This window comes from Podarcis gaigeae (genome assembly GCF_964106915.1).
Source record: "Podarcis gaigeae genome assembly, chromosome: 12".
Classification (NCBI taxonomy): domain Eukaryota; kingdom Metazoa; phylum Chordata; class Lepidosauria; order Squamata; family Lacertidae; genus Podarcis; species Podarcis gaigeae.
In genome coordinates, this window is record NC_139688.1 from 36,125,626 (window position 1) to 36,141,389 (window position 15,764).

General features: G+C 45.0%; 1 long non-coding RNA gene across 2 annotated transcripts; it reads left to right on the plus strand.

The window, feature by feature from the left end:
- Nucleotides 1–8,687: 8,687 nt before the first annotated feature.
- On the plus strand, nt 8,688–14,590 carry LOC310828500. 2 transcript variants are annotated; one of them, XR_014556974.1, is made up of 3 exons: nt 8,688–8,982; nt 10,617–10,680; nt 14,408–14,590. It is a non-coding gene; the product is annotated as an uncharacterized lncRNA (long non-coding RNA). The 2 variants fall into 2 exon arrangements; XR_014556975.1 differs by lacking the exon at nt 10,617–10,680 and having other exon boundaries at nt 14,364–14,590.
- Nucleotides 14,591–15,764: the final 1,174 nt, after the last annotated feature.

Sequence of the window (15,764 nt, forward strand, 5' to 3'; positions counted from 1 at the left end):
AACCATAAAATACATAATCAAAATAAAAGCAATAATCCCCCCTCCAAAGAAAGCTAATATCAGGGGTCAGCAAACTTTTTCAGCAGGGGGCCGGTCCACTGTCCCTCAGACCTTGTGGGAGACTGGACTATATTTTTTTTTGGGGGGGGGGATGAACAAATTCCTATGCCCCACAAATAACCCAGAGATGCATTCTTAATAAAAGAACACATTCTACTCATTCTACATGCTGATTTCCGGACTGTCCGCGGCCGGATTTAGAAGGCGGATCCGGCCCCCGGGCCTTAGTTTTTCTACCCTTGGCTAATATAGTAATATCTCTTTAGAATTCTTTTTTTCTGAAGCATTTGAAAATGGCTTAATACATAGTGGCAGCCAAGTCCCTCTGAACTCATTTGGGCTTACTTCCAAGTAAACATATTTAGGATCCAGCTATCAGAGTCCATTTAATGTTATGTTGGTGTGTGGAACTGTTGAAGGTAGCTGGCAGGCTAATGCCTAGCATATTTCTTGGGAGTCAGTTGCACTGATTTTAATAGGTCTTAGATCCTAGTAAGTAAGATTAGGAGGAGACTGGGATGCCAGTCTAAAGAGACAGAATCCTGGCTTAAAATAATGGAAATTCTGTGCTAAAACCTTGCAAGTGACATTTTGAAGTGCATGACCATCTTATGACCTCAGAAATTATCATTAAAGATGTTGTTTGAGATTTCTGGAGGTGAGAATATGTAAATATTCTAAAAGAATGCAAAAGGACTTCTGTTAAGTAACTGCGAACATTAGTAAAACTTTTTCTTTTCTATTTCAGCAGGGACCTCCTCTGTTTTCATTAAGGCTAATCCTCCTTGTTCTCTCTGGCATTCCACTTATGAACCCTGGGTGTGCACTGCAATACATGAGGGACCTTCTTTTCTCATTTTTCTTTGGAGTAATCAAACCATTGCTTGGGACTCGGACACCTGTGGCACAAAGCAGTCAAGCACCAAGGCAACCGTCCTTTCTCAATATTTGTCCAAAAGCCTCATACCAAATGAAGTTCTGATTATGGAGCTCAAATATAATTTGTCCCATATATAATTCAGCTATTCTCTCCCAGCTACCACTCCTGCCCCCAAAACCATGGGAATTGACCATGGGGATTTAGAACAGGAGTACCTTGTATGGTACGGGACGCGGGTGGCGCTGTGGGTAAATCCTCAGCGCCTAGGACTTGCCGATCATCAGGTCGGCGGTTCAAATCCCTGCGGCGGGGTGCGCTCCCATTACTCGGTCCCAGCGCCTGCCAACCTAGCAGTTCGAAAGCACCCTCGGGTGCAAGTAGATAAATAGGGACCGCTTACTAGCGGGAAGGTAAACAGCGTTTCCGTGTGCTGTGCTGGCTCGCCAGATGCAGCTTGTCACGCTGGCCACGTGACCCGGAAGTGTCTTCGGACAGCGCTGGCCCCCGGCCTCTTAAGCGAGATGGGCACGCAACCCCAGAGTCGGACACGACTGGCCCGTACGGGCAGGGGTACCTTTACCTTTACCTTGTATGGTGCCATCCAGAGATTGGAATTCTGGAAACCAGAGGAAGGAAGAGTGAGTGATGCTGTGCTCAGGTCCTGTTTGCCGGTTTCCCACAGGCATCTGATTGGTCAATGTGTGAATAGGATGCTGGACTAGATGGGCCAATGGCCTGATCCTGGAAGCTCTCCCTGCCTCACACTCCCACACTCATCATCCCTGAACATTGGCTAGCTGGGACTAGGTATGGACAAATCTGACAATATGTTTTTCATTTTTTTCCAGTTTTAAGTTTCATTCTCTACATTTCCACATCCTATTTTTCCTATATATATATATATATATATATATATTTGCTTTCGTAGATTTTCACGGGTACAGGAATGCAGGTTTTGGTGTCCTCGGGTGTCTTCCCGTGTAAAAGTTGGGGTGTCTAGGCGACGTTTCGACGAGGTCTCACTCGTCATCTTCAGGCTGGTGCTTCAGCCGAAAGCACCAGCCTGAAGATGACGAGTGAGACCTCGTCGAAACGTCGCCTAGACACCCCAACTTTTACACGGGAAGACACCCGAGGACACCAAAACCTGCATATATATATATATATATATATATATATAATTATTTATTTGGTTTTTCAGATTAAAGTTTTACAGTCACATATCCAACATACAACACAGAAACAAGATTCCAAGGAATCTCCTGGACTTCCCTCCTTCCCTTTGCGGGTCCTATTGCCAATCATTTCCTCCTGCATCTTTTGTAATAATCCAGATATTTTACCTCTCCACTGTGTCCAAAATTCATCATTAAACTACAGTGGTACCTTGGTTTACGAACTTAATCCATCCCGTAAGTCCATTCTTAAACTGAAACTGTTCTTAAACCAAGGCGTGCTTTCCCTAATGAGGCCTTCCGCCTCCGGTGCCCTTCCACCATTCGGATTGCATTCTTAGACCGAGGTAAAGTTCACAAACCAGGACACTATTTCCAGTTTTGCGGAGTTTGCAAACCGAATAGTTCTTAAACAGGACTGTTCTTAAACTGAGGTACCACTGTACAAGTGTTATTCCAATCCTACTAATGATTTTAACTGTTTACAATGGCTTTTAAGATAAATTATAAATTTTCTCCATTCCTTATTAAAATTTTGGTCTTCCTGATTCCTGATTCTTCCGGCCATTTTAGCCATTTCAGCACAATCCATCAACTTGATCTGCCATTCTTCTCTGGTATGGACTTTATCTTATTTCCATCTCTGGGACTATAACATCTGCTCAGCTGCGGTCGCTTACATAAATAGTCTGTTCTGCTCCCTTGGGATTTCCACATCCTATTTTTCATTCATTTGGTAGGTTCGTATTTAAATGAGGACAGAACTGAATTTCTATCTCATCCCTAGCTGATAGTGGGGTTGTGTAATACTGTACTGCTTTTGAGTGCTTTCTTTCTTTGGTGCACAGTCAACAATTCTCAGTCCCAGCCACCTCTCCAGATCCCCTAATTTATCAGCCTTTCAAAATTAAAAATGAGGACGGAATGAGGACAGAAACCTGACATCTAGTCACTGATGCTTGTCCTTAAAGGATGATTGCTGTCCAAAGGGCCCTCAGTCTAGGATTTTAGGGCAGAAGCCCAGGGCCTCGCTCAACAGATGGTGCAAGCAGAGTAGGGACCTCTTACCACATGTTGAAGCAAGTTAAATACTACATAGGTAAAGGTAAAGGGACCCCTGACCCAGTGGCGTAGCGTGGGTTGTCAGCACCCGGGGCAAGGCAAGTAATTTGCGCCCCTAACCCGTGGATTTGCGCCCCCTAACCCTAACCCCCAGATGTTGCGCCCGGTGCGGCTGGCCCCCCTGCACCCCCCACGCTACGCCACTGCCCTGACCGTTAGGTCCAGTCGCGGACGACTCTGGGGTTGTGGCGCTCATCTCTCTTTAATGGCCGAGGGAGCCAGCGTACAGCTTCCGGGTCATGTGGCCAGCATGACTAAGCCACTTCTGGCAAACCAGAGCAGTGTACGGAAACACCGTTTACCTTCCCGCTGGAGCAGTACCTATTTATCTACTTGCACCTTGACGTGCTTTCGAACTGCTAGGTTGGCAGGAGCAGGGACAGAGCAACAGGAGCTCACCCCATTGCGGGGATTCGAACCGCCAACCTTCTGATCGGCAAGCCCAAGAGGCTCAGTGGTTTAACCCACAGCGCTACCAGCGTCCCTTTAAATACTACATAACGCCATCCTAAAAGGTGAGGCAGTGTCTGATTTCATTTTGACTAGTCGGAAGGGAAACCTCACAATCTGTGCTGGCTTTGTGCAGCATCACAAAGGCAACCTTGATAGGAACCCAAGGACTGCATTTCAGACTAGCAAAAAAATGCCCTTTTGCCCTTTGAGCCCAACACCCGGTAGTCATCATAGAAGGGTGCCACAATCACTAATCTTCAAAGTGGACAGAGCAGCCTTGGAGGGAGCTTGCACTTTGTTGGGGCTGGAGAGAGTTGAGCCGGGAGGCCAGACAGCACTGCAGCAAAGAAGAGGAAGGAATTATATAAGCAGTTTGCAAAGAGAAGCCAGTAACGGTACTTTGATCAGGGTAGAGGGAGGTCTATCCATAGCAATGCCTGAGAAGTACAGCAATCTACCAGCAAATGAGGCTCCTCCTGATTGGTGCTTTTTATGGGCGCATTATGCAACATGTCGTTGATGCATTGATAGCCCATTAGTGGTGGGTTTATCCTGGACTGATCACATGCAATCCATCTTTATTTGTTGTTCTGCAATGCTTCTTGAGTGTGGCTACTTGAATGCCCTCTGGAGGGGCGCTCTGACACTATCGCACAACAAAAGTGGGACACATACAACAATCCAGAGCATTTGTGGGATGAGAAGGTACAGGATTTCAGCAGGAAGCTATGGGGCATGCACCAGCTGGAAACGAAGCAGTATGTCCACCCTGAGAGCCTTGCAAATGCAAACAGTATTGAAAGCGTGATTGTATTTATTAACATCCTGAAAGCATCATGAGTCTAAGTCATCATGAATGTCCAGCAGAAAGGACATCTGGAGAGGCCTTCAGGCAGGCTGAAGTTCATTGGCTGCAAATGGCTCTAAGTGCATTTCTCTCAAGTGCATTTGACTGGGAATTTTGTCTTTCTCTTCATCTTTATTGCTGCATCCCAACATTGAAATGTTTGGACTTTTCTCATGTGTGGTATTAGAAAGCCCACCCAAATAAACTCTATATTTTCTCTATACTGGAGCTCTAACATGAAAGAGGTGAATGAAACGATGGTTTCAAGATGATGCCACCCCTTTTGTCATTTTTTTTTTAAATAACCAGCAGCTCATTGACATTTGCCAATCTCATTCTTGCCTTCCTGTAAATACTAACTTTTTAATGCCTTGAAATGAAGTAATGCCTTGCTAATGCACTTTCAATCTGATTCTCCAGCCAACTTTGTCTTCCAGTGGAATCTATATCTTTCTGTTCCAACACTGTGCTTAAATTTTAGATCAGTCATTAAACCCGAATGCCGCAGAGTGCCCTAGGAAAACAGCAATAGTGTGTTCCTTCTATTTAATTGCAAGTGCCATTATTCCTGATATACTTGACAGAGGAGCAGAGGGCATTAAGCACCACTCAAGTCCAAGTTATTTTTCAAATGTGCTGGGAAGGAAGTTTGCTAAACTGGAGTAAAGGATTCTAAATGGAGTGACAGCAGGAGGGTACCAAGTGATTCATGCATCAAGCACGTTGCTTCTCAAAGCCAACTTAACAGTAGCCACTTTGGAGTAAAAGTGCAGACTTTTTATTGTTAAAAATTTAAATATCGACTTTTGTCATTAGCATATTAAATCCTGATCTTCAACACACCTAAAGGAGAAGATGGAATGCCAACCAGGGTCACAGAAAAGATTTTTATTTTTGCAAAGTCAGGATTCATAGATGGCTATTTTAGGGATGCTACCCTTTGATAGCAGAACTCACCTACACAAACAGAAATTTCCATGAGATTGAGTCACTTTCATGAGTCCTATGGAAGTGTCACAGAGGGGATGATCTGATCCCAAGAAAGTAGATAAATAGGTACCACTGCGGCAGGAAGGTAAATGGCATTTCTGTGTGCTCTGGTTTCCGTCATGGTGTTCTGTTGCTCCAGAAGCAGTTTAGTCATGCTGGCCACATGACCTGGAAAGCTGTCTGTGGACAAACGCCGGCTCCCTTGGCCTGAAACGAGATGAGCGCTGCAACCCCATTTGACTGGACTTAACCATCCAGGTGTCCTTCTTTTACCTTAACTCACCAGGGCAAACAAAACCATGTATCATGATCTATCGGGCGCTCACTCCTTTGTTTTTGCTCCTTGCTTGGCACTATAGAATAGGAGGTTCTTTGGACACCTGGCAAGCCCACGGTACATGAATCGTGGACTCTGCATTCACCATTGCAGGTCACATCTTGCACAGGCATAGAGATTTCACAGGATAGGTAACACTGTGTTTTTAAAAAGTCATTTTATTGGCTTTTTAAAAATGCCAATAAAATGTCATTCATTGTGAATTAAAAAACCCAAAGCAGACTTTCTATTCATCACTCCTTTTTATTTGTTCTTTTGTGACACTTCCCCAACACTGCTGCACTGTTGACATCTGGAGCGGAATTCTTGTGCTATAGTGTACCAAAGCAATACATCCCACCCCCCGCACCTGCCCCCGAACATGTGTGATTTTTATCAGGAAATTATGGGTCATGTGCCTGAGGCAAATGAAGCAGTACGACTTCTGCAAAACAGGCGAAAAGGGTATTCAAAGTGGGGTTGTGTATAACTGCCCCAATAACATCATAATCACAAATTGTGATGAATGCTCTGATTACGCAGGTATTTGGAGGGACCTACACTTTTGATTGTTTTGTAAGCTACCTTGGGCATCCTTTGGATAACACAGGATCTTAACCATTGCAGTAGTAATGACCGCTCCCTAATGGGGGGGGGGTGCTTTTTGCGGGGTTGCGTGCAGCCCCTTGATCCTACACAATCCCTGGCAATGTAGCCTGTCTTCGCCTCCCCAAGCTGGATACCTGGAGGTTCCCGCCCAACCTCAGACAGTTAGCCATCCCCAGCTGGGGAGGTGTTGCCAGGGGAGTTGACCTGGTAGGGTTAGGACCTCCCTGCACACACAATAGAGGGTGGAACTTACCTGGGAGTCCTCAGTTGGCTCCAGAGCGTCTCCCACCCTGCCCTCCCTCCGTTTATGCCTTCCTTTTGCAGGTTAACCTCTTCTTTACAGGTATGCGGGCGCTGCTACGGTCACTGATGGTTGCTGTTGAAGGATCGGGAAGGAATTTCCCTGCATTGGCAGGTTTTGCCTTCCCCGTAGCAAAACGTCACAACTTTGGCAGCTTCAGGCTTTGGGCGGAATCCTTTAGTCTATCTTCCCTAAATGGATGTGTGTGTGTGAAGCGGTGACCCACGCCCCCCCCCTCCCCGTGGCGGTGATCCCAGGGTTCCCTGTTAAAGGGGTTGTGTGGAAGGGAGTCACTGGCCATATGCCATTATGTTGTCAGTGCTCTCCCCTGCGTTGCGGTGAAAAGGGGGGTGGGCTCTCTGCTTAAACATACATTTTCCAGAGCCAGCCCAATCCCCACACAGTTTGGATAACCCTGATGTTCTCCAGATCCCCGGATGGGGACAGGGAGAGATAAACGCCCCATGCCTAAGCCAAGGTCTCCCTACATCTGAAAGCTTAATAAAATTGTAGTCAATTTTAATCCCATAACACGTTGTCATGAGTCATTATTCCTCATGGAGGTTGCCTGGGGTTTGGGGTGGCGTCTCTGCCTGGCCACACAATGATTAAAAATTGTGTTTACAAGGATCCCTAGCTTGGGTCTGACTTCAATGAAAGCACATGGCTATGTGTCTCCCTACAGACTAAGTTGCTACTACTGCTATTCTTGTTTTCCCTGCTGGCACTGAGTTTATGGGTCATGCCAAGCTCAGCAAAGCATCACGGAGCAGTTCTTAGAACTGTGCACCATTGGATGACTCAGGAAACAAGTTTCTAGGTCTTTTCCTCACGACTGCTCAGGAAGTACAACTCAGCTAAGTCACTGAGTGTTCTGGGTCACAAAGATGATTTGCTGCTGTGCAGAAGCAAGCAATAGAAAAAACACACCTGACTTACTCCACCAGAGTGCTTTATCTTTTTAATTACAAAGGTCATGTTTCTTGGCTCTGAATCTGACCCAGCCTCATCTGCTTTCCAAGATTGGACTGGAACATCTAGTTCTAGGAAGTTAAATGGACAGGCAAATGAGCCTGACAATAGTTTTGCTGGGATACATAAGGGTTTCTATTGCAAACTTTGAGGCTGAGAGCAGTTATAATGCTACCTGGTCCTCTCATCATGGTTTAGAAAGTGAGGGCTTTGGTACTTACTACTCCTGCTTTATCTTCTCCCTTTCATTTTCAGAGCTAACCATGGATAGCATAGCTGGTATCTAAATGCGGCTAGTTGCAAACTATGGTTAGAAGTAGGTGCTTAAAATTAAAAGCATGATTCATAAGCTCCAGTGCAAAGATAATAGTCGTTAACCACAGTTTGCACCCAAAATGAAGGGGAGAGTGGGATTCATCCCCAAGCATGGAGGCATAAAAGCCCACAAGGCATTTCTAACAGTTATTTTAATGGTTTAGGTAGGAGATTGGGCATTGTTGTAGCGTACTGGAACTGTGGCATAGTGTGGGTTGCCAGTGCCTGGGGCTATGCAGATGGGTGGGGGAGGGAAATGGATGGAGTGCGCATGCACATTCAGCTGGCTAATGGCATCCATGTCACCCAGGAGATAGCAGCTGCAGAGATAAGAAGAGTCATTCCTTGCTCTGTCATATGCTGGTTTGCATCTTGGCAATAGCTCCTGACTCCACTCTTGACAGATGCCCGTAGCTCATGTGTAGGTACCATATTTTTTGTAAGGTACATTTGACTTGCTATGAACATTGTGATGGCTTTAAACAAAGACTTGAATGTAAGCCTTTAGCTGTGGGAAGAGGAATCATCTTCTACAGATACAGGGTATATGAGGCCTGTCACTTGGCAGTTAAACTGTCACAGTTGTTCACTGTTGCTAAGGTGATGGCTTGGTTTGGCCTTTCATACACAGCACCCAAAAACGGTCAGTCTGGTTGGTCATTTGGTGGACATTCCATCCCAAGCTATTGGTCCATAATTGTAGGCCAACAAAGGTTTGGAATTTGGAATTCCATCAGATACGAATTGATTGGCTGGAGGTCCCAGCTGAGGGGAATATAAGGCCGGGATCAGCACTGTTTGAGGGGTCAGTTGAACAGTCGTCGGTGGACAATAAAGAGAATGGGCAAAGAAACATTGAAAGCCAAAAGGAAGCCGAGAGATTGAGCCCAAAGCAAACTGAAGAAAATGGAGAACCTCCGCTGGATACTGAAATGATTTGAGGTGAGAACTAAGGAGGACTGTGGCAGCAGTCTTGGGGAAAACTGAGGTCAAATTAACAACAAGTAGAAGCTGACCAGAGTGAAGACTTTAGATGACGATCTCGGTAAATGGAATGGAAAGGTACCCTAGAGCAATGAATCCTGAGCCACGCTTCTAGGAATGCCCTCCAGATAAACCTATGAGTTAACTGGCAGGGTGTGGGTGTGTGATTGGAGTTGGAGAGTAATTTGCTAAGGCGGTTATCATATACTGACAGGTACTAGAGCTGGCCTCTATCTTCTTTAAGGAGTAGCAAAACCATTAAGTACTACTAACACATTGTACCTAATAATAAACCAAGTTTTCTTTTACAACTTACCTCCAAGTAAATAAGTTATACAATTATTAAGCTTTCATATACAGTGGTATCTTGGTTCTCAAACACCTTGGTTCCCAAACGCCAAAAACCCGGAAATAAGTGTTCTGGTTTTCGAACGTTTTTCAGGAATTGAATGTCCGATGCAGTTGTCAGCTATTGTTTCCGGGGCGTCTGCCCCAATCAGAAGTTGCGCCTGGGTTTTCGAACATTTTGGAAATCAAACGGACTTCTGGAACAGATTGTTTGGCGCTTTTGTTTTTGTTGTTTATTTTGCGTTTTTGCTTTTGAGACTTTTTGGGTTAATTTTCTGTGTGTCTGTGTGGAACCAAGTTCAGCGACTGGTTGATTGATTGATTGATTGATTGATTGTATGACTGCAGAAATGGACAAAAGCCCCCCCCCATCCAAACAATGACCATCATCAGTGCAGGTAAGAAAAAAGAATAATTTTAATTCTTATTGTTTACACTATTGTCTTATTTATTTTATAGTACAGTACATTGATTATTGCTTTCATTTTATGGATAAGTGGTCTCGTTAGATAGTAAAATTGCTGTTAAATTGCTGTTTTAGGGGTTGTTCGGCAGTGCGATGCAGGTGCTTGGCACATGTCGCGCTGCCGCTTTTATACTTTTCCCCACAATCACCCTTCAAAATGATTGGGCAATAGCCCTGGGTGATTGTGGTGCCACCCTGGCATAAGGGTGATAGCTCCACCCACCCCAGGGTGGGGTGGGGGGAACCGGTTTGAGGGCCTGCCCGCAACCAGGACCATCTATTAAGATGATCCCATTTGTGGGAGAGAGGGAGGAGAGGCTTTGTGAGCAACAGAAGCCCTCGGGGTGCCTTTGTATCTATGGGTGCCACATTGAAGCAGCTATGACTAGGGTCACCAAAGCCCTGTATGTGGTACTAAAAGCATACAGTGTCCATTGGTATCCAAGAGATCTGTGGATCATGGCACATCTTCAGAACTGGTCATATTTTCCTATGGGGAAAAGCACTTTCAGTGCCAATGTAAGTTTTTTTGCTGCCTGAAGAAGAGCTGAAATGCTATTCATCTAGGGCTAACACTTTGTATGATACAGGAAAGCGTTGTTTATATGCCAGTTCTTGCCTTCGCTTGTTCCCCTTGAAACTACCACCAGAAGCAGGTCAATCCACTCTGCTGCATAACAGGGCTGACAACGTATTTAAAAAACAAAAACAATTTTATTCATATTTAATATTAATATTAATAACTAATATTTTCTGCCAATCTTTGTACATAATCCAGCATAGAATCAGAACCTAACACTTTGGTTGTGACCATCTACCTTGTCCTCTCAAACCAATGGAACGTAAGTCTAATGCCATCTGCAAAATTTTAAGTAGTCACCAGAACCCATCCCTAGGGATCCAGAGATAGTCACTTAATCTACCGTGTGTGTGTGTGTGTGTGTGTGTGTGTGTGTAATGTTCTTATATACAGATGAAAATGAACACAGGTGCTCTTTGAGGGCATCAAATTTTGCAAATAATGCTTTCTCCTCCCCAAGATTTGAACTAACAATAGTGTTCTATAGAACATTGCATGTCTTCTGTGCTTCATGACAGTGTTCTGACACTTATCACCTTGGACACCATATGAAACATCAGTTTTATTTTACTGTTGTGACAGACTGAATGAATATCAGTTATCAGTTGTGTCAAGACATCCGCTTTGAAAATCTGGTTGACCGATCTGTTTATATTGTGTCTGAATTTAATGAAAAAGAGAGAGGAAGATTTCCCTCTGGTGGCTAGACTAGGGCATTGGAGAAACTGAGAAAAGTGGTGAAAATACAAAGTTATTTGGTTTGACTAGTGGCTTGAGGAGTAGATCACGTTATTTTGAAAATTTTAAGACTCATCAGGCTACATTAACATTCCATAACAGCAATTATTATTGTTGTTATTTATTGAATTTATATACCACCCTATACCTGGGGGGGGGAAATATGGTCTGAAGCGCAACATCAAAAAAACTAAGATCATGGCCACTGGGCCCATCACCTCCTGGCAAATAAAATGGAGGCAGTGAGAGATTTTACTTTCTTGGGTTCCATGTTCACTGCAGATGGTGACAGCAGTCACGAAATTAAAAGATGTCTGCTTCTTGGGAGAAAAGCAATGACAAATCTAGACAGCATCTTAAAAAGCAGAGACATCACCTTGCCGACAAAGGTCTGTATTGTTAAAGCTATGGTTTTCCCAGTAGTGATGTATGGAAGTGAGAACTGGACCATAAAGAAGGCTGCTTGCCGAAGAATTGATGCTTTTGAATTATGGTGGAGGAGACTCTTGAGAGTCCCATGGACTGCAAGAAGATCAAACCTATCCATTCTTAAGGAAATCAGCCCTGAGTGCTCACTGAAAGGACAGATCGTGAAGCTGAGGCTCCAATACTTAGGCCACCTCATGAAAAGAGAAGACTCCCTGGAAAAGACCCTGATGTTGGGAAAGATTGAGGGCACAAGGAGAAGGGGATGACAGAGGATGAGATGGTTGGACAGTGTTCTAGAAGCTACCAACATGAGTTTGACCAAACTGCGGGAGGCAGTGGAAGGTGAGTGCCTGGCGTGCTCTGGTCCATGGGGTCACGAAGAGTCGGACACGACTAAACAACAACAAAATACCTGGGGGCAGAATGGTAAAGACAGGACCCAATAGGATGCACCTGTGCTGGGCCCAGGGGTTAACCTGAGCAACACGGTCCAGGTCCAGTTCCGAATCCAAGGATTCCACGAGGAGTCAGTCCAACAGGGCCAAGGCAGGAAACCAGGCTAGGTCAGGCAGAGGGTAACAGGCAGGTTCCAGTAAGCAGCAATGTTGCTCCCGCAACCTGGGGCAGGGTCTGGCAGCCATTTATCTCTGACGGGGTAATGGCCGGTCCTGATCCCCTGGTGACTCACCTCCCTGTCTCGCCCGAAGGCGAGCACTCCTCCTGCGAGTACTCAGGTCTCTCCTTCTCTCAGACCTGAGTCTCTGCAGCTCGGGAGATGTCGGTGGGTTACCAGACCCAGAGGCCGCCTCAGCCTCTCCTGACCCAACTGGTAGTGGAGCAGCTGTACGTGATTGCCCAGCAGAGGTCAATGAGGTAATCCCCACATCTGGAGCCAGGGCAGCCTCAGGCTCCTGACTCGGCCCAAGTGGTGCTTTTTGCAGGGGAACCTGTGCAGACTGGGGCTCTTCAGATCAGGCCCCAGATTTGGTTCAGATGCCGCCTGAGGCAGAGGATCCAGTGCGGACCGAGACTCCTCCGGTTCCGAGTCTGAGCCCCAGTCCCAGGCCATCACAGCACCAATGTAGCAACCTTTTTTGTTGAATCAAGAGCACAAGTCCATCTTGCCAGTGTGGTATAGCAGCTAAGAGCGGTAGATTCATAATCTGGTGAACTGGGTTCACTTCCCCGCTCCTCCACATGCAGCTGCTGGGTGACCTTGGGCCAGTCACACTTCTTTGAAGTCTCTCAGCCCCACTCACCTCACAGAGTGTTTGTTGTGGGGGAGGAAGGGAAAGGAGAATGTTAGCCACTTTGAGACTCCTTCGGGTAGTGATAAAGTGGGATATCAAATCCAAACTCTACTCTTCTTCTTGCTGTGATGTGATGTTTGTCAAGTGATGGAATTCAAATAGAAAAGATTAGTACCAAATATTCAGAACATAATTGTGTCATAGTGATGGCTGAAATGCCACTATGTATTTGCTTTTTTGATTCGGTTCATTCTCAACTCCTTTACCCATGTGTTGTTTCTCTTCATCCCCTGACATTCCCACTGACTTCCGCCACTTCCATTGCCTCGTTCCTGCACCCTGGGGCCTCTGTGATGTGGGGCTATTCCCTCACCCCACTTGTATTACATCTCCTCGTAATATGTTATATAACAGCAAAGATATGAGTTGAGTTTCCAGCTCCTTGCAAAATAGCAGAGAGCAGCGTTAAATCATAATTAAAAAAAAAAAACAGATTCAGAGAAAACCCTTAAAACGGAAGTCTTTCATCTTCATTGCCACAGTTGAAAGCATATATTACAGGAATTCTTAGAATTATCTCTCCCAGAAGTAAGAGCTTAGGGAGTTTTATTAGAAAATGTATATTTTCTAATTCTTTTGGAAGCAATTATGCAGCCTCACTATACACACTCATCTCCGAGCAAGAGAATTTTAATTATTTTGATTTCATCAGCAGAGTTCCATAACTCTTGCATAGCAGGAGTCTATTAAGGAAAAGCTTGCAAGACAGTTTATATGGAGTGAATTTGCTGAGAGAGCCACTCCTGGGTAGTGAGCTTGCTCCTCAATCCTGATTTATCTTTTTGTCTTGATTTACTCTTCAATCCCAGCTTCTGGCTTGTCACAAACAACTCTTGCCCTCACATATTGGTAGAAGGGCCAGCCTAAGACTCAGCAGATTCTGTGCTGCTCCAGCTCCTGTCACCTTCACTCTCCACCTCCAAAACACCCAGTTGCATGGGTTACCACCAGCAGTAACTTCTATCTGGTTTGGCAGGTGTATTGGGGCTCTCCGTGGGGGTTGTTAAGTATAGTGCAGTGGAACCTTGGTTCTCAAACTTAATCCATTCCGTAAGTCCGTTCGACTCCCGAAACTAAGGTGCTGCTTCTGATTGGCTGCAAGAGCTTCCTGCTCTCAAGTGGAAGTTGTGTTGGACATTCGGCTTCCAAAAAAGTTTGAAAACTGGAACACTTATTTCTGGGTTTTCGGCATCCAGGAGCCGATTTGTTCGTCAACTAAGCCGTTTGAGAACCAAGGTACCACTGTAATTTAATTGACCGAGATTATAAATACTTTTAAGCATGACTATGTGTTTAAATTTGATTGGTTGGTAACTGAATTCTAGAGAGTTCTCTAGTAGTCACATGGGAGGTATCTAGTGAATGAGAGACTCCATTTAATGTCAGGCAAGATGACTGTGTTTTAGAATCCACTGTGAATACTGCTAAGTTGAATAGAATGTTTGAGTGCTGCTTCTTTGCTTGAAAGACAGAAAAGCAGAAGGAAAAGGTAAAAGTGGAAATCTCTCATAGGAGCTGCAAGGCATGGCCTAACTGAGATACAGAAGGCTGAGTACTGAGCTCTGGAAAGGGATTAAAATACAGTTTGTTTGGAAGCTAGAAGAAGCTCATGCTTGGAGAAGCACGTAACTGTAAATATTCTGTTTTAATTCATTTATAACTAAGTTTCTGCAAGTAAAGTTTTTGAATGTTAAAGTATTGACATTGGTTTAATTTCCAAAGAAGGGTGTCAGTCACATATACGATTTGAGCTTCTTAGCTGAAATTTCACTAACTTCAACAGGGGTTCCCATCTCCCAGAGTTTGGCAGGTCTGGGTGTGAAACATCTCTACTGCATCCAAACCCCCTCCAGCGTTGCAGACCAGAAGTTTGGCTTGCTCTGTTCAGAGGCGTTCTGGATTATTTATCCCGTGAATGTTAAAGTGAGCCACAAGTGCAATCCATAGAGGCAGTCTCCGTTTTCTCTCCTTTGTTTGCCTGCCTGCTGCTCAACGCAATAAGCAAATGCAGACACTGTGCCACGCAGGTAAATACTTGATCCCAAGCAGAAATCAAAGGATAACACTGAGGGTTCTGAAATTCAATCATACCATCTAATGGAGGACCCAAGAGTCTAGCATTTCACAAGAGGGATCAGAGTCTGAACTCCACAAAACCCCGCCATTTGATATATGCAGCAAGCGACAGTCACACTGTTGTTTCGCCAGCCACTTATGATTAGGCAAACAAAAATGAACACAGGAGGATATCAAAAACCACGGAATAAAAGAAAGGCCAAGAGTGTAAGATGGATTCTCTGTAGCTGCGGCAGAATGCTTCCCTGCAGGGTGAATTTTATCTCATGTTTTGGCTGCGTAAGTAGAGTTCTTGGTAGTACATTTCTATTGAAGCTTCTAGAGCATGTGCTGAACTGGCTGCACTCCCTTAAGAACCACTGAAATATACTCAGAGTTGAGAGTGGATTTCATGCTCTTTATTCAGCTCATAGTGGTGAGGAGGAATGGAAGTTCCCCCAGAATGTCTGCTTTATATACATTATTTGCACAATGGGCCCCACGTGATTGGCTAATTCCAGGATTCTCCTTTAGGCCAATCAGGCTGCGGGTTCACTTCCACCTGGAGCTGGATTGGGTGGCTCCTGTGGACCAATCAGACTGCTGCATTCTGGGTCATTGTTCTAGGACCAATCAGACTGCTGCATTCTGAATCCTATTGTTCTAGGACCAATCAGACTGCTGCATTTTGGATCCTATTCTTCAACTCAGTACATAACAGCCACCCTGCTGGATTAGTCCAAAGGCCCATCTAGTCCTTTGTCCTTTTCCACAGTGGTCAACCAGACACCTAGCGGAAGATCACAAGGAGGCA